General features: G+C 43.3%; 1 long non-coding RNA gene across 1 annotated transcript in view; it reads right to left on the bottom strand.

Annotated features, from left to right (window-relative positions):
* Nucleotides 1-1,956: 1,956 nt before the first annotated feature.
* LOC139309733 (uncharacterized) overlaps nucleotides 1,957-16,416 on the bottom strand; it is a 38,360-nt gene continuing 23,900 nt past the window's right edge. The window contains exons 2-3 of the long non-coding RNA XR_011599874.1: nucleotides 5,879-6,049; nucleotides 1,957-2,172 (exon numbers count right to left, since the gene is read on the bottom strand). This is a non-coding gene — a long non-coding RNA (uncharacterized lncRNA). The remainder of the gene's footprint in view (nucleotides 2,173-5,878; nucleotides 6,050-16,416) is intronic.

The following is a 16,416-nucleotide window of genomic DNA, read 5'->3' as shown; positions in this document are numbered from 1 at the left end:
ATGTCGCCCTTCTCCAGAGACTCAGGGCGGCTTACAATGCATTAAGCAATAGCCTTCATACTTTTGTATATTTATACAAAGTCAGCTTATTGCCCCCACAAACTGGGTCCTCATTTCACCTACCTTAGAAAGGATGGAAGGCTGAGTCAACCTTGAGCCTTGGAGAGATTCGAACCAGCAGTAAATTGCAGGCAGCTGTGTTAATAACAGGGTGCGTAGACCACTGTACTATCAAGGCTCCTTGGTTACACAGAAGTAAGTCATTTTTCCCTCAGTGGAACTGATATCCAGTGAATGCACAGCTGCAACCTTCTCTCTGTATTAAGTAGTTTAAACCTAAACTTAAATAAGGAAGACAATGTCTTATTGTTGTTATTATTAATAATAATTTAATTATTAATCAATTATTAATCTAATTATAACTTAGTTGTATTTATTTGATCAATATCTTAGTGTCTCCTTGAAGTTCAGATGTCAAAAGCACAGAAACTCTGTGAGGCTCTTTGAAAAGTAAGTATGTATCCCTAACACCACAAAGTTGAAGATGTTGGCAGCAACAATGAAGGCAATCTCTCTGTGCGATGCTGGAAATGATGTTATATTCCCATAAATCTCCAGAGTGTTACTATATTAAGTGACATTTCCAGAGTAAGGGCTCCAAAGCTTATATGAGATAGGCAGAAATTAACAGACTAATGTCCTTCTATAAATACCTTTTGGGCTAAGAAAAACCTAGATTTCTGCTTGGGATCCTGATATTGAAAGAAGAAGGAAAAAAATAACAGGACTAACGTCCATTGCAATTTGGTGTACAGGTTAGGGCACCAGGCTGGGAGGCTGGTGAGTTCTAGTCCCAGCTTAGGTGCACAAAATCAGCTGGGCAACCATGAGCCAGTCATTCTCTCTCAAGTCTAGGAAGAAGGCCATGGCAAACCACTTCTAAAAGTTTTACCAAGAAAACTATAAGAACTAGTCCACACAGTTGCCAGGAGTCAAAAACTGATTTGAAGACGCACACAGAGCATCCATTAGGAAATTCCCAGCTTATTCAGCCATTAATCTTTTAAAAATATTTCAATTCAAAATAATCTACCTTCTTTGGTTCTACCTTTTATTCTTTTCAGTTGCGAAGATAAAATTTTTGTTCAAGTCTCCTTTGAATCAAGTTAATCTCTTGGTATCTTCATGGACAGCTGTCTTTGAAGTTTTTCATGCAACTGTACAGAAACACTTTGCCACTTTTTCTTTCCTTCTGGAATGTTTTTGAGACTTCCATCTTGACCTGCTTCCTTTTTTTTTTTTTTTTTAAAGAACCTTTATTTGCTCCACCATAATCAAAAGGCCTTCTGTTTAACTGATGACTTTCTTGGTAGAAACCAACAGGATGCAATGAGATTTTTCTCATGACCTCCCATCCTTTTTATGCACATTGAAGGGACACACAAGATGTATGCCCTAGAAGTTCTAACTAGATCTAAAAGGATGGCAGGCATTGCTGTTTAATTAATGCCAAGAACTATGAGGTGATCTTTTACCTGAGATACTTAGAGGTGATGCAGTATAAATAGGAACTGAAGAGTATTCTTCCCTATGGGGTCTCCAATCTGGCACCTCCAAAAGCATTAGCATGAAAACTCTTCAATTGCCACCTTTCTGGCTGAAAAGTTGGAATCATTTCTGGAAGATTCCAGATTGGGGAAACTGTTCTACAGTAAGAACACTGCTCAGCAACAAGTCTCCAGGGCACACCCCTTTATACAGAAGCTAATTCACATTTCCAATAAAAGGTTGTGTTTATTTAAATAAAATAACACAGCAATTCTCCTTGCAGTTAAAAGAACTAAAGATAGAAACACATTCCTCTGATTACAGCACTTCCTGGCACCTGCCTCTGGCTGAGATTTGTTCTGGCGTAGAGGAATGAAAACAAAGCAAAACACAAAACCGACTTGATAAATGAGAGGGATATAAAAGGAGAGGAGTGGATTTGTGGCTTTCACCAAAGATATAGAGTGAAGTGAAGGCAGTTGTTGTTTCAGGTGTCTTCCCGGGAAGCTGCTTTCTTAGAATCTGGAAATGACACGTGTTCGTCAGAAAAGCATGTCAACAGAAAAAGCACCACTATAACATCTCATCTCGATCCTCTTGTACTTCCTGAAGACACTATAGTTCCTGGGAAAGAAATCCAGAGGGTAAAAAGAAAGCGAGATGAAAAGACTTTACCATATATGTTCTGAAGCACTGGACTGATTAAATTATTATCTTAAGCTTGCTTCCTAACTAAGAGGCTGGGTGGGTATTTAGGACTAAATACTAAATGACATCATCAATAAATACATCAAACTCTTGGATTTACATTGAGATGCCCATCAGTACCAATGCACCGACAGACATTATCCCTACCACACTGGACTGAATGATTGACAAATGCCTGTGTAGATAGATGAATGGATGGATGGATGTACATTGTTACTTTAGCAGTAGGAATTAAAAGCTTGCTTCAAAACTAAATAACAATTCTGAGCATTGTAAGCATGACTGCAAAATAAAAATTGCAGGGCTATGCAGCCCACTGCTCTGTATACCCACCTGCCAAGGAAGAGACAAAGGTACATGATGGAGAGGTTAGATAGCAGCCTGGGGAGTTGATTGGTTATGGTGAGCAATCTTTGGGGAAAGGAGTATTTTATGATATGTAATTCTTCCCATACCAGTTCTTACCTGGGGATATGCCTTACAACATTTGATGCCACAGCATTCTACACATTCATAATTCCAAAACTATCAAAATAATCCATCACACCAGTACTACACGACACACCTGACCTAACCAAATACACTAAGATCAAAATAATCAGATGTATGAACCACATCAATCTCTTCCTCACTACCTAGATAGACAACAACAAATCAGAAGAACACTGATAGGATCATCACTCTAAGGACTCATAGCAGTGACTCTAATGAAGCCTCTAGAAACTATAGCACTCTCATGCGTTCAACCAAAATTATATGGATTCAATATGTAGTTGTTATCTTTGTCATAATAAAAAAGGAACAACTAGAGAACAACACATGAAACTCTTAACAACATCTTCAAAGGAATAAAATTCACAGGTGAAGAAGAAAATAAAGCACTATTCTTTCTGGATATCCTCATCAATAAAAGAAATAATAGAAAATTAGAAATGCAAGTCTACAAAAAAAATCGGCAGTAACCACCTAAGCTGGTGTAGATATCAACTTGACAGGTTCATAGTTTCCTGGTCCCTCCTTCTTCCCCTTTTTGAAGGTAGGGACAATATCTTCTTCTGAAACCATTTCAGTTCTGCTGAAATCTGCAAAGTCCCTTGAAGATGGGCTCCAGCATGAATCTGAAAGCTCAAAAGACAAAATCTCTGGTCCCAGTGACAGACCCAAATTGGATCCTGAAATAAGGGTTAGGTTCAGGGGTGAAATGCTCCCGGTTCGGACCGGATCGCCTGATTCGGTAGTGATGGCGGCGGGTGGTTCGGAGAACCGGTAGCAAAAATCCCTGCGCCCCCCCCCCCCCCCACACACACACACCATGTCCAGCTGAGCCGGATGATCATCAGAGGCTTTTTTTTTTTTTACTTTTAAAAGCATTTTTTCTACAACTTCTTCCGCCGAAAAAATGCTTTTAAAAGCGAAAAAAAAAGCCTCTGATGATCACGCGGCTCAGCTGGGATCATCAGAGAGACTTTTAAAGCATTTTTTTCTGCAACCTCTTCCGGGAAAGAGGTGGTTAAAAAATGCTTTAAAAGTCTCTGTGATGATCCCAGCTGAGTTGCCTGATCATCAGAGAGACTTATAAAGCATTTTTTCCTGCAACCCCTTCAGCAGAAGAGGTGGTTTAAAAAATGCTTTGAAAAGGCTCTGCCGATCAGGCAACACAGCTGGGATCATCAGAGCCTTTTCAAAGCATTTTTTAACCACCTCTTCCCCGGAAGAGGTTGCAGAAAAAAATGCTTTAAAAGTCTCTCTGATGATCCCAGCTGTGTTGCCTGATCGGCAGAGCCTTTTCAAAGCAATTTTTTGTATTTGCAGAAAAAATGCTTTGAAAAGTTTTTTTTTTTAAAAGTTGGCCACGCCCATCCAGTCACATTACCCCCCACACACACCAAGCCATGCCCACAGAACCGGTAGTAACAAATTTTACATTTCACCCCTGGTTAGTTGCTGCATGGTATATAAAGAGAAAGTGTTGGGGGATGAAAACCTTATTGAATGCGTTTGGTTAATCACCACACTTCTGGGAAGATCTAGTTGGACCTGGGTCTTCCCTTAGGCATTTGGGCCAGGAGGTTAGATGAGTTCTGCTAGTAATGCTGCTTTTATTACTTGAATGTATTGTTTTAACTGTGGGCATAATGGTTTAGATGTTTTATCTTGAAGACAATGGACCTCCGGCAGTCTCATATAAAGTTTGAAGATAGTCACTACTGGGACTCTCATCAAAAAATCACTCACTGACACACCCTTCATAATCTTGAAAGTGATTCTCAGGTTTCTTTGATTTGTGGCGGTCCAAGCATATCTCTCAGAATTCTATGGCAAGGTTGCTTCACATCAAGGAGGCTGTGGATTATCTTCTAAAGCACGGGTATCAAACTCGCAGTTGTCACGTTGCTGTCACATGATGTTTCGTTATGTTTTTTCCAGTGGTGAAATCCAAATTTTTTTACTACCGGTTCTGTGGGCGTGGCTTGGTGGGCATGGCAGGGGAAGGATACTGCAAAATCTCCATTCCCACCCCGCTCTGGGGTGGTAGTTGCCGGTTCTCTGAACTACTCAAAATTTCCACTACCGGTTCTCCAGAACCTGTCAGAACCTGCTGGATTTTGACCCTGTTTTTTTCCCTTCGTGAAGCGCTGGGGTGGACATGGCCTATGCATGACGCATCCGGCCCACAGGCTGCCAGTTTGACATCCCTGTTCTAAAGGGAAAGCCTACAAACTCTTCCTGAGTTGCACTGACCTTGAGTGCATTTTGACTTTGGGGGGGTCACATGTTTTCACATGTTGATCTGGTCAAAAAGAGTTTTATTTATTTATCAAACAAATATAGGATATCAAATCAAGAAAACTTACAATCATCAATCAGATAACAGTATAATATAATACACAGAGATGAAGAAAGTTTCCTTGACCCAAGCTTTCTTTCATTTCAGGTAATTCTCGCTTAACAATCATTCATACAGCAACCATTCAAAGTTACAAAGTCATTCCCCTCTCGTCATCTCTGCCCTTCTGACCACCCTGTTCTTTAGTCCCCTACTCCCCCTATTGCCTCAGTCTCTCCAGTTGACCTTCACCATCCTCTTCCTTCCACTGCTGATGAGGTGCGTCCAGTCAAGGCAGCTGCTGGCCCTTTGCAAGTCCCTGCAAGGCTCCCCAAGGCCTCAGAGAGGACTCATGCAGGGCTGGCAGCTGACTTGACCAGGCATGCCTTGCAGCAGTGAGAGGAAGAAGGTAGCAAAGGCGTGTTGGGGGTGGTAGGGGTAGGCAGAGAAGTGCAGGACAGTCAAAAGGGGTAGGCAGAGATGTGGCAAGGTGGGTGGGAGATGAAGTGTATCTATGGACATGAAAGTGGGCAGGGGGCCGTGGTGGCTCACATGGTAAGACACTGAGCCTGCACTCCACTGAGGTCGACAGCTCGGCGGCTTGATTCCCGTGAGCAAATAAACCATGTAGAGACAAGAAAGGAGTCTCCCCCAATTGCCTACTGGCATTCAGGCGTCCCGTGGGTAAGATAACACTGCACGAAAAAATTCCTTTGACAGGCAGCCACTTCGGTGATCCCTGGCTAACACGTGCCATATGCTTTAAAAAAAAAATGTGGGCAGACTTCCAAGCACCTGAATTTTGATTGTGTGACCACAGGGACGCTGCAATGGCTGCAATGTTGAGGACCAGTTGTGACTACCATTCGCTCAGCATTGTTGTAATTTCAAATGGCCACTGAATGAACGGCTGTTTTTCTCTCCAAAGACTAGTGAATCATGTTTTGGTACAGCTGTCTGGGAAGCCTGTAAGAAATTAAATGCAAGAAGTCAAACTTTTATCTACTAGCTTGGTATATTTTCATTCTATTTCTCTGAGATTTTGGAAGGATAAACTATCCTTCGTTTCTATGAGCCAAAAATCCAGCCTACCCTTGACTTCAACATTCCTCTGTGATGCGAGTATACCAATTAGAGCTGTGTTGATTATTTATTTATTTATTTATTTTTTGTTTAGAAAAGAATATCTTGCATACATATGCTGGTCTTGTGTCTTTAACACAGTTCCGGGACAAGCAACTTCAACCCAAATAAGACATTCCAGGACAGACACTGTGAATCTTTTGTGTACTTGTTGTTTCAGGTGTCTTATATCATAGCTCCCATTGGGGAGAGGAAGTGTCCCATGTCACATTGCTTTGTCCTCTAGTATTATGATATCAAAGGATCAGTTAAATAGTTCCTGTGATCAGTGGATTGTGGTTTAGTTACTTTCCCATCCTATCCCATCCTAATACCAGCTGTTATGACTCTGAATATGCCTGGCTGCTAAAATAAGGAACAAAATAAGGCTTTATTTAAGAAGCTTCTTTGAACTGGACAAAATAAAGGAGGGAGGGAGGGAGGGAGGGAGGGAGGGAGGAAGGAAGGAAGGAAGGAAGGAAGGAAGGAAGGAAGGAAGGAAGGAAGGAAGGAAGGAAGGAAGGAAGGAAGATTCTATTGAAAAGGTAACCCGATTTTAATCCCTGACAAGAGAAAGAATGATAAAACTGTACAGTGCAGAAGACCGAAAAATAATTCTTCATATAAAAAATCAGTAGTATTGTTGTGTAGTAATATAATTTTAGTTCCTTTCATGTGAGCGCCAAAAACACATAGCTCCCACTCACCACACACATTTTTGTTTCTTGGTATATTGTCCTTGCAACTGAGAAATAGATGCCTAAACCAGTAAACCTGTAAATTTGATGTAAAATCATATAAAAAAGGCTTTCTACATATGCCGACATACAAACACACCAATGTAATACAGTATGCTCTTGGAAAAGAGAGATCCCTCAACAGTGAGTACACAGCACAGACCTCCAGATATCTATTGTTACCATTCCTTCAGGAACCGACAGGATTTGGAAAGAAACAAGGATAGCTATCTGACTAGCTGTCTAGTATGGCTAAAGTTTAACATTTTCTGCATCTACTCCATGGATCAATAGATCTGGTTCCTGGATATTCACTACAAAAAAAAATAATAAAATCATAAAGCTTCAAATACAGTTAAGAGTGACCTGAATATGATAGCTTAGAGACACGGTGCTCTCTAGATCCATTTTATTTATATCCCACCTCTACTCCAAGGATCTCAAGGTGACATGCAGACTCCTTCTAGCTTCCTCCATTTTATTTTTACCACAGTCCCATAAAATAGACTTAGTATGAGAAAGTTGCCCAAAGTATTGGACAACAATTGGCATTATCCCTTAGCATATTGCATGGCATTATGGAAACATGATGTCTGGCATTATGGAAGTGTAATCCTAGCATATAGCCCTAATCATTTCATTTAAACCCTGTGGCATGGAGATTCTATTTTACTTTATTTTTAGCAACAGAAACCAGTCCAAAAGTTCCAAAATCTAAATGCCTCATCTGTGAATGAAGAAATGCAAATTAGGTGCTCACACAATTGTGAACCCACACAATTGAAGACAGATTTAAAAACCTAGCCTGATTGACAACAGATGTCTATTTTGGGAAATATTTCTAAACTTTGCATTGCATTGTACTATCCAAGCTTGTACAGCAGTTTTAACAAAATCTGCTTGGTTAAAATGCAGTCCCCATTTCAAAGAAGCAAATATTCTGTGTAATCATAGCAGCTACATCCTCACATTGATAAGAGTTCTAATCCTTCCGCCTTTTCAATCTGCTTTGTCTCATCAAAGTCTATCAGCCACTAAACTGCCAGAGGTCATTCACTATTCTTTGGCTGAAGCCATACAGGAAGGAAGCTCTTCTTCACAGCCATGTTAATGTGCCTTCCACTAATCCTTGAGCCAAATGAAAAGCGTAAATTGCACTGCCACAGTGCCCAAACATGGCCCTAAGGCGGAAGGCTGGTGCTGCCCTTAGAGAGTTAAAAAGGGACAAGTTAAGGAAAGCAGTTGGGCGAGTTCCTTGGCTTTGCTGTGCTTCCCTCCCACACAGTGACACTGTCAGTGGAAAAATCATCCACGGGTTGTCCTCAACTTAAACAGTTCATTTTGTGATCATTCAAAGTTACAACAGCACTGGAAAAAAGTGACCTATGACCATTTTTGGTCTGAGGACCAAAAATCCGAGGACCCAGATTGTTGGGGGCAATATGCTGACTCTGTAAACCGCTTAGCGAGGGCTGTAAAAGCACTATGAAGTGGTATATAAGTCTAAGTGCTATTGCTATTTTTCACACTTAACGACCATTGCAGCCATGCCCATGGTCAAGCGATCAAAATTCAGATTCTTGGCAACTGGTTCATATTTATGACGGTTGCAGTGTCCTGGGGTCACGTGTGTCAGCCCTGGAGGCCATCGTTGGGGGTGTTACTTGGAACCCTGACCAATGTGATCATCTTTCGCGACCTTCTGACAAGCAAAGTCAATGGGGAAAGCCAGATTCACTTAACAGCTGTGTGACTAACTTAACAGCTGCAATGATTCACTTAACAACTCTGGCAAGAAAGGTCATAAGAGAGCGCAAAATTCATTTAACAAATGTCTCACTTAGCAACAGAAATTTTGGGCTCAAGTGTGGTCTTAAATCGAGGACTACCTATAATTGCTAGGTAACATGGACCAGGGGACGGGGGACGAGTTCTGACAGACTCTCATCGTCTGTCAAAGTATGCTCTGGTTTGACCCAATGAATGCCACACTAAGGAAAAGTGTGAAATCTATTTTAGAAGGAGCTCGGTAACGATGGAGGAACTTTCCTCTGGGGCCAAGCAACACCCACCTTCCTGTGCTGTTATTATGCGATGCAGCTGTTATTAAAATAGTAAATCAGTGGTATAAATGATACTTTTGAAAAGAATGCTTTTTCCCACCCTTTAATGAATGCTTTCCTGGAAATTTAAAACCCAGGCACCTTTCTCCTTCCACAACCCTCACTGCATTTTAAAGGTGTTTCCTATAAATATAAAATAATAATATAACTTGCGTGCCATTCATCTCTCAACAACTCTGGGTGGCTTGGAGGTGAGGGAAAAGATTGTGGGAGTTGCAAGCTTTAAAGGAAAAGTCACAAAGTCCTGTCAAACAGATTCAAACAGATTAAAAAAACAGTTTGTTTGTAGAACTGGTTGGTGTTCAGGGAGAAAATAAAATGATTAGTAGGAGTAGCACTAGGAATAGTAGCAGTACTAATAGTAGGGACTGGAGTAAAGACCCTTACTCAACAGCTAAAAATAATCTTTGGGAGCCCAAGAAGGTCCTAGCCTCTGGCTGCTTCATCAGAGAGATTTTACACAAGACTTGTGTCAGGAAAACAGGAAAACACAATTTCACAACTGGAACAGTTAAGAACAAATTTAGGTGGAAATGATATGGTGTGACGTAATCAGGACAAGCACCTTTATGTTGTGGTTAGCAGGACGTGACTCTGTAGGAATAGCTCTCCAGGATTTCAGACAGATATCTTTCCCATCTCAACATAGATATCCCAGAGAGACTAAATTTAGGATCATTTGCGAGCATGAACCAAGCCGCTGCGCTTGCAAGATTTTTTAAATGAAAAGTGGAGATTAATGGGAATTATATGCAACATAGTCAAATTAAAAATGCAAATGAAATTTGGATGGGAGAGAAACACTCATTCATGTACAAAAATCCTCTTGTTTATTTTTAAGCTCTGTTTTGGAATTATCTGCAAACCCAATAGTGGGAGAACTGATATGGTCCAAGAAATTCCCAACCAGTGCTGTTCATATGAACACCCTCCCCAGAGTTTTTTCTAACTCTTGTAGATGGAGTGCCCATATAGCAAAATGCAATCTTAGATACAGCTCCCTGAAATTTGCAAGAGAACCCAAGAAGTTAAGTATTGCAGTACTGAATTTGGAATAATTAGGTACCAACCCTTCCAGAAACCAGAGAAGCTATCTGATCCTTTTAAAGCAGGAGTGTCAAACTCAAGGCCCTTGGGCTGGATCCGGCCCATGGGGTGCTTAAATCTGGCACACCTGGAAATAGCAAAGGACTGGCTTGCGGTGCTTCTGCAGCCAAAATGGGACGCAGGATGGCCGCACGCGCACCACCATCACCAGCACCCCATTTTCAGCCTGGACGGCCTCCTTCAGCTCTCTCTCTCTCTCCCTCCCTCCCTCCCTCCCTCCCTGTCTCCCTGTCTCTCTGTCTCTCTCTGTCTTGGCACTGTAAAGGGATTAGATAGCAATATATATATATTGCATTTTATCTCCTGGCTATCATGAAAACGAATTGGGGGATTTGAGTTTTACCACATCTGAAAGGTTAGTAATCAAGAATATGCTGATAATTACCCATCCCACTTTGAATGGGAAGTGACTGGAAAGCACCTGCCCTTGACTGTGTATGGTGTTATGGAGAGCGAGAAAATGGCTGTTTGCATGACGCACTGAATCACAAGCTAGCCAACTCACATTTAAATCCAGTGCCTTGTGCAAACCCAGAAAACGGAATTAATCGATTAAGCATGTAGCACAAACACAGAGAAAGAGATTTTGTTCCCATTGCTATTTCTCATGATACTGATCCAGCCAGCCTACCAACAACTACACATGCTTTGCACAGGTAGTTGCCACTGTGAATTTGGATTTTAGGATATTTCTTTTCGTAATGAGAAAAATGTCCTAAGTGAGAGAAAACTGCTCACCTCAGGCTTGGACATTTGACAAGGTTTTGTTTATTTAAAGTCATTCCACCTCATGAACTGTTGAGGACAGTTCAACTAAAGCAGAATACATTGATGGACAGGAATATTAAGCAAGCTAATCTTTGGAATTTATAGCCTACTTAGATTCCTGATTTCCCTCCTTTGCACTTTGTGCAGCTGTTTCATTTCACACCCCAAGAAGTTACCTTTCTCCCCTCTGATAGCTAGGTACAACTGCTTTGGAGTGTCTCAGCTGTAGGCCCAGCCCAGAGTAAGTTAATGTTCAAAAGGCTTCCATACTGGCAAAGGACATTAGGTCAAATTACAAGTGGCACAAATCTCTGAAGGTCCCAAGCAAAGAGCTGTGACTGAAAACATATATCTGTCAGCTTGGAATAGCACTCCTGTAGCTCTGTGTACAAAACCTTGAGGAAAATATGTCAGAGAACTACTTCAAGGGTCAGATGTCACCAACGATGTTTGAAAGAAACCAATTTACAGTTGTTTCCCATCCAGAAAAAGGAAACCTCTATTTAAAGGCTGTGAGCCTCTACTACATCCACAAAGATCAGAAACACTGATTCCCTTAGAGACCCCAATTTGTTGAAGCAACTGAGCATATTTGACCATTGATTCCCCTAAGATCATCAGGGTAGGTAAGGTTAATCACAAAATACTTGGGCCACCAGATCTTAACTGCAAAATTCCAGACCATCACTGCAAAGAGTTATACTCTAGTGGTCATCCACATTTTGGCAATCCAGATGTGCTACATGTGCAAAGCACCAATTTATCTGAACAGGAACTCACTGTGTTTGTTCTCACCATATTCTCCAGACCTCCAAAATACTATTTCTCTCCATACCTACAGCTTTCTTTAGCCTTTTATTTCCAGATGGATTGCAAACTGCATGGAAGGTCTCCATGAACAGAGGAGACTTCTTCTTAGAGACTGTTGGCCTTTCTACAAAGAGAGGAAGAAGGGCAGCATTTGTGTTTACTCCTATTCTCTTCCCTTGTATTTCTTCAGGGCCACCAAGAGGCTCAAGCCTAAGGGCATTTGTGCACTTTTTGCCTGGCCCATTGCCAACATGGGCTACTCACCACTTCCTGAGCGCAGGAACAGATGACATCATCCTACACTTACTCCCAGCCCATTGCAAATGCACTCCACGCCCATGTTCTCCGGCTTCAGTTCAATTCTTGTTTTCCAACCCAAGCTATCTTGAGCCTTTCAGAGCAGGAAGTCTCCACTGCTTCAATCCATTCCATAGCAGCCCCAGCTCTGATTGGCTATAATTCACAAGATGACCCCTCCCTTCCAGAAACTGGTTGCTACCCCAGGCTGGCACTTCATCCTGGGTTACCAGTCTGCTATTGCATGTTTTTATGATCCTGCAGTCAAAACCAATGGTGCTCCGTCAAGTCACTGAACAATCTTCAAATTGGAAGCTCAGGCTCATTGAATTTTTATATTTCCCTTTCAGGCAAATTGTAGCATGCTTTTCTTGCTTTCCTATCCCCTGGCCACAACATTACAAAGCTTCCCTCCCCTTCATTTTTAAAAAATATATTTAACTTGCAACATAGAAACTTTACTAATCTGTTTTTATGAAGCTGAATTATCAGTTCTTGCTGCCGTGGAAGCAGGGCCTGCATTAGTATCAAAAAGCATAATAATGGGAAGGGAATGTTACACCTTCCATGCAGTGGTGGGTTGCTCCCAGTTCTGTCCCGGGAGGCTCCGCCCATCTGCCCAGACATCATAATTGATGCTCGGAAGCGCGTGCACGTGAGTAAGTGAAACAAGCACACGCACACTCCCGTTGCGAACCTGTAGTAAAAATAAGCAGAACCCATCCCTACTTCCATGTATGCAAATCTGGGAAAGCATAAGAAAGGCACAGGGTCAATTGAAGAAAGAACACCCCTAAAAGAAATTGCAAGCACAGGTAGACTGATCTACAGAGGAGTCAGCCAGGAAGGATTGCCTTCTCTGTATGAATGGGAAGATCAAAAAGCATCTGTAATGGTATGTGGGAATGGCCTTGGAGATAGGAGAAAGAGCTACAGACTGGACAACTGGCCTAAAAAAGATTTCTCACCCACAGATGGAGGGGAGGTATGGAAAGCATTTCAAAAAGGTCCCTCCTTTATTTACCAGAGAGTAAAAGGAGGGGAGGGGAGAAATCAGGGATGAAATGTAAAATCTGTTCTGTGAGCATGGCTTGGGGGGGAGTAATGTGACTGGGTGGGCGTAGCCAACTTTTTTTTTTTTAACTTTTCAAAGCATTTTTTCTAATGCTTTGAAAAGCCTCTGCCGATCAGGCAACTCAGCTGGGATCGTCAGAGAGGCTTTTTAAAAAATACCTCTCTGCCACTCAGGCAACTCAGCTGGGATCCTCAGAGACTTTTCAAAGCATTTTTTTAACCACCTCTTCAGCCAAGAGATTGCAGAAAAAAATGCTTTGAAAAGCCTCTGACGATCCCAGCTGAGCTGCGCAATCATCAAAGGCTTTTTTTTTTTACTTTTAAAAGCATTTTAAAAGGTTGTAGAAAAAATGCTTTTAAAAGTAAAAAAAAAAAAGCCTCTGATGATCACGCAGCTCAGCTGGGCATGGTAGGGGGGTGCAGGGATTTTTGCTACCAGTTCTCCGAACCACCCGCCGCCATCGCTACCAGATTGGGCGATCCAGTCCGAACCAGGAGCATTTCACCCTTGGGAGAAATACTTTTAGTCTTCCAGTTCTGTTAATGTAACCTTACAGTAATCATAAGAGTTGGTACTCATAGTTGTGCTTCTTATCTGGACTGCCTCAAATGGCTAACAAAAGAATGACCCGTCAAACCTTCCATAGCTCAAAACGAGCACCAACCCAGCCCGTTTGGCAATCCTTTGCAATCCTCACTGAAATATCTGATATTGGCTCCAGAAATGGATGGAAACAGCATGGGAGACAAGCAGCTTAGGCTGCAGTGCAGAATTGGCCTAAATATATTTGGCAATCAATATGTCATAACATCCTCATTTGCATAGACATCCATGGGATTGTGGGGGGGGGGGGAAGGCGGCAAGTGACAAAACTCATGTTGTGGTGTCAAAATGCCAACCTTGTGACTTTGGTACTCATGTCTGACTTTGGAGAACATAAACACAAGAGACCAGGTTCTCAATGTAACAAGTTGTTGCGCATGTCAATCATTTTTTCTTCATCATGGTTAGCAGCCGGTGTCTTATGATAATTTCACATCTCCCAACAAATCAAGAGAAGGGATATATGTACTTAGTGTCTATTTTTTGTAGCATCTTAAGAAATCTCAAATACTTCCATGTCTGTAATCTTGTTGCTATTGTAATGAATAGACATACTCTTCCATGTAATAGGTAACAAAAAAAATGTCCTAGATCCGTGATGGCGAACCTATGGCACGTGTGCCACAGGTGGCACGCGGAGCCATATCTGTGGGCATGTGAGCATTTCGCTAGCTCAGCTGCAGCGTACCCATAGGGGGTGGGGAAGGCCATTTTCACCCTCCCCAGGCTCCAAAAAAAGCCTCTGGAGCCTGGGGAGGGTGAAAAACCGGCCTACCAGGCCCACCAGTAACTTTTTTGCTGTCGTGTGCCAAAGGCAGGGGGAGTGGGGGGGTCACGCTCGCATACGCAGTGGAGTGGAGCACGGGAGGCATTGAATTATGGGTGTTGTTGAGTCCTCATAGTACGACCTAAGCAGCCTCCACTGTTACCAGGCTATGTTGATTGGTTCTGACGCAAGCAGCTGAAATGGAGGGAAATTGCTTCCTTCTGATTGGCTCGAGGGTTTGACAGCCGAGTATTTAAGCGGCTGTCAGAGCCAGGCTTGTGTGTGTACCTTGCTGTTTGTTGTTGTTACACGATTAAAGTTAAGTTCGAGCAACCAAGCCTCTGTCTGTGTTTGCCCACTTATTCAACACTGGCGACGAGGGTGGGATCTTCGTGAGGTGACGGTTGCCAAATACCCGGGGAGCCACTCAAAGCAGATTCGCCACAATGACTATGGGTCTCACAGCGTTCACACCATTCGACAGCGTGTCGGAAACCTGGGAAGACTACCTCGAGAGGTTCGAGTGTTTCCTGCTGGAGAAAGACCTCTCCAAGGTATCCAACGCTAGGAAGAGGGGCTACTTCCTTAGCTCTTGTGGCCGCGAAGTTTTCGGGATGGCCAGGGCTTTGGCTGCACCTCAGCCAGTTTACACGGTGCCATGGGAGATGCTTGTGGAGAAACTTAAGCATCATTATTCTCCTGCCCCATCGAAGATCACGCGTGACACGCGTTCCATCAGAAGGCTCAAAGAGAGGGAGAGTCTATAAACGAGTAAATGTCGGCCTTGAGAACTGCAGATCGGCATTGTGAGTTTCGGGAGCTGGATGATATGCTCCTCGATCAGTTAGTGTGCGGGGTGAGGAACCTGAAGCTGCAGGAGAGGCTGCTGGCCCGTTCTGATTTGACCCTTCCCATTGCCCTGGATGAAGCACGGGCCACCGAGATGTCTGCCAAGTCCGTGGCCGAAATTCAACGCTACCAGGCGGGGTCCGGAGGCCAGTCCATCGGCCATCCCTCCGTAAATTATGGGGCGGCGGATTTTGACGGCACTGGTGATGGAGTCGATGACATCAGCCGCCTCAAGGCGACCCAGCGCAAGACGTGGCCTCCTGCTCCCAAGAATCTTCAAGGCTGTTGCCTGGGCTGTGGCGGTTCGCACAACCGCTCTGAGTGCAAGTTTAAATCTGCCGTCTGCCGGCGCTGCCAGAAGCGTGGGCACCTGTCCAGGGTCTGCCGTGCTGTGTTTCCTGCCCCGACCGACAGAAGTTCCGGGGCCGAGTTCCAAGCGACAGAAGATCGGTTGTTCGGGTCGCCATGAGAGGGAGAGAGGAAGAGAGGGCGGATCTTTCGCCATTTCTCAAGATGCCGAGGTGGCTGCGGTTGCTATAAGCCACGCATCCTCCCCGTTCTCTGATAGTATGATCCACTTGACTGTCCAGCTGGAGGGTGTCCTCTGTAAGATGGAAGTGGACACGGGCTCCTCCAGGTCCTTGATCGCATGGTCCACACTCAAGGGTCTGCTGCCCACTATCACCAAGGCGTCTGCAGCCTTGTCACATTGTGTTGAGGGACTATCAGGGGAATCCCATTCCAACCTTGGGTTGTGGGTCCTTTCACGTATCCTATGGCTCATTTTCTGGCCATCTGCCCCTTGTCATTGTTCAGAATAGCCTCCCCTCCTTGTTGGGTCCCGATTGGTTTGCTGCCCTCCGTTTGGGTCTCTCTGGGGTCCACTCTATGGGGTCTGTCATATTGGATAATATTCTACAGGAATTTTCCGATGTATTTGACGGCCGCTTGGGTAAATACAATGGCCTCCCAATATCTTTTAATTTAGACCCCCAGGTGGCTCCCATTAGACTCAAGCTGCAGAGGATGCCCCTGGCGCTGCGGCCCAGGGTTGACAGGGAGTTGGATAAGTTCAT

This window comes from Pituophis catenifer, unplaced genomic scaffold, assembly GCF_029215685.1.
Source record: "Pituophis catenifer annectens isolate HBS135680 unplaced genomic scaffold, rPitCat1.0.hap2 SCAF_2, whole genome shotgun sequence".
NCBI lineage: Eukaryota > Metazoa > Chordata > Lepidosauria > Squamata > Colubridae > Pituophis > Pituophis catenifer.
The sequence above is the reverse complement of the archived record's forward strand: the minus strand, read 5'-3'. Positions and strand labels throughout refer to the sequence as shown.